The sequence below is a fragment of the Petaurus breviceps genome, unplaced genomic scaffold, assembly GCF_028583685.1.
Source record: "Petaurus breviceps papuanus isolate PSGF00001 unplaced genomic scaffold, PetGlider_PUasm1.0 176, whole genome shotgun sequence".
NCBI classification, from domain to species: domain Eukaryota; kingdom Metazoa; phylum Chordata; class Mammalia; order Diprotodontia; family Petauridae; genus Petaurus; species Petaurus breviceps.
This window is the reverse complement of record NW_027185771.1, coordinates 12,592,253-12,595,152: the sequence shown is the minus strand read 5'-3', so window position 1 is coordinate 12,595,152 and position 2,900 is coordinate 12,592,253. Positions and strand designations below refer to the sequence as shown.

The 2,900-nt window shown below is 43.4% G+C and overlaps 1 pseudogene; it reads left to right on the top strand.

Moving 5' to 3' along the window:
- Window positions 1-2,575, top strand: part of LOC138159358 (centrosomal protein of 19 kDa pseudogene) — a 300,984-nt pseudogene extending 298,409 nt beyond the window's left edge.
- The last annotated feature ends 325 nt before the right edge of the window (window positions 2,576-2,900 follow it).

Below are 2,900 nucleotides of genomic sequence, written 5' to 3'. Positions count from 1 at the left end.
CAGTGGGGGCATCTCAGTTAGTGACCAGCAATACACCCTTCGCCTCTTCTCAGAGTCTGGTATTCATGGCAGGCCAGTGAAGGTGCTAGCTAGCCTAGGTTCAAAGGTATTGCTAATGACATCTGCCTTTTTAAAAGTCTTATCACAAGCAATGAATGGAGCACTAGACCAGAGTCAGGGAGACATGAGCTTAAATTTGAATTCTTACTAGCTGAGTAACCCTGGGGAAGTCTCACCTGTAAAGAAGGCATAATAATAATAATAATAATAATAATAATAATAATAATAATAATAGTACTTAACCGCCCAGGTTGTTGTGAGGTTCTAACAAGACAGTATTTGTAAAATGCTTTGCAAACCTTAAAGTGATATGTAAATGATAACTGTGATCATGGTCACCTGGGGGGTCTAGTGGTTAGAGACTCTGGCCTGGAGTCAGGAAGACTCATCAAATTCAGCCTCTGACACTTGCTAGCTGTGTGACCCTGGGTGAGTCTGATTTGGACATAAAATGAAGACCATTCTTCCCAACTACTTCCCAGGGAGTGTTGAGGGGATCAAAGGAGATAGTCTTTGTAAAGCACTTTGCAAACCTTAAGATGCTATATCATTGCTAGCTTTTATTATAACTCAGCATTTCTGAAGCTAAATCTAGGTTCTTGACTCCCCAAACTCAGTCTCCTACTTATTCCTTCCAACATCATTGGGAATGTATTTTTCTTCAGTTGTGCCCAACTTCTTGTGACCCCATTTGCGGTTTTCTCGGCAGAGATACTGGAGTGGTTTGCCATTTCCTTCTCCAGTTCATTTTACAGATGAGGAAACTGAAGCAAACAGGGTGAAGTGACTTGCCCAGGGTCACACAGCTAGTAAACGTCTGAGGCTGAATTTGAATTCAGATCCTCCTGACTCCAGGCCTGGCACTCTATCCACTACAACACCTAGGAGAATTATAGTTTTTAACAAAGGAACTCATTCTGTTCTGTTCTTTCTCCATGACATTCCATCTCCCACCTCCATTCCTTTGTAGGGGCTGTCCAATGCACCTGCCATGCTCACCCTCCTCATCTCTGTGTCTTGGAACCCTCAAGGTTCAATGTGAGTGCTAACTCCTTTAAGGGAATTTCTTGATTCTTTCTCTTGTTCACCATTATCCTCCCCCATCACAACTTTTTTTATTTCATAGAAAAAACCACTTTATTACAAAAGGCAACATGAAGCAGGAGATAGAAAATGGCCCTCTGGGGTGAGCCGGGGCGGGGCCGTGGATGACGTAGGCTGGGGGCTGTTCCCGTGGTGATGGCTCAGCGGCCTGGATCCAGAGCCAAGCCGAGTACGAGCGGAGCTGGAGCCGGAGCCGTACTGGGCCAGCTGCTGTGACCTCTTTCACCTCCTGCTGGGAGACCCAGGGAGTCATTATGCAACCAACTAGAATGCTTCCATCAGATTCCTTCTGATTTGCCCAGCGACCGTGAATTAGAATGATGTACACTGCCAAGAAATGTGGAATTAGATTCCAGCCTCCAGCCATTATCTTGATCTATCAGGGGGAGGCCCAGGACAAAAATCGCCAGCGTATCATGCCGATCCGAAACTTTTCCAAGTGTTCAGACTGCAGTAGAGCTGCTGAACAGCTAAAGTATAACCCAAGACACAAGTTCTACCTTGAGGGCGTGTCTCTGCAGCAGCTGGAGAAGTTATTCACTTTTTAAAAAGGTTTTCTAAGGGGGCAAACCTTGGACCAAACTATGGAACAAATTCAGCGGGAAACAGCCATTGATCCTGAGGAAGACCTGAACAAGCTAGATGATAAGGAGCTTGCCAAAAGGCAGAGCATCATGGACGAACTCTTTAAGAAGAATCAGAAAAAGAAGAATGACCCAGATTTTGTCTATGCCATTGAAATTGAATTCCCACAGGATGAGCAGCTACAGTCTTGTAGCTGGGATGCAGAGTCAGATGATGAGTTCTAACACTAAACAAAGTCAAAATTTATTGGGAGATCAAGACATCTGCAATAGCTCAGACAACATTTTTTAGATGGTGCAGAATTTCAAAAGGACACTCAATATGCATATTGGGCTAAAATAGAATTGACTGTGTTACTTTTGAATCAACAAATATTTATTGAGCCCCTACTATGTGCAATAGTATTTCTTAATCATTTAACCTGGCATGGAGCTTGCCATTGATATATCTATGGGGTACTCTACAGGATCAAACAAATGTTCTCTGATGAGGAGCAAGGGGCTTGGCCTGCCAGGAAAAGGCTGATACAATAGAGATTCCCCAATCCTGAACTCCTAATGCTACATCAAGTAGGCAGAATCTACCTGTGCCAAATGAATGACCAGAACAGTCTGTCCAGTTCATAAGTTTGGATCTTTATAGAAAAGGTCTTTATGTAACAGTTGACCTTTACATACTGTGTTTCCCCGATAATTAGACACTGTCTTATTATTTTTTCGGACAGAAAAACACCAGAGGGCTTATTTTCAGGGGAGGGCTTATTTTAATGAACATTGACAGCAATTTTAATAAACAGGTAAATGTGAACAAAAAAAAAAAAAGAAAATGGCCCTCTGAGTCAGGATTCCCTGGGTTCAAGTCATTCCTCTGGTTCTGTGACCCTGGCACAATGTCATTAACCACTCAATACTCTGAGCTGTAACACCATTGTCTACCTCAAAGACTCAGGTTCCCCACCCCTGGTCTACCTGCACTGGCAAAGAGGTTCCTTACCGGGAAATCCCCACACCGAAGACATCACAGATCCAAACAAACAGACTCAATCCCTTCATTTACTATCACAGCCTCATGGCATGTAATATTGTTGAGGGCGGAGACTGATCTCACTTTCCTATCTGTATCCCCAACACTTCAAATAGTGCCTAGTATGG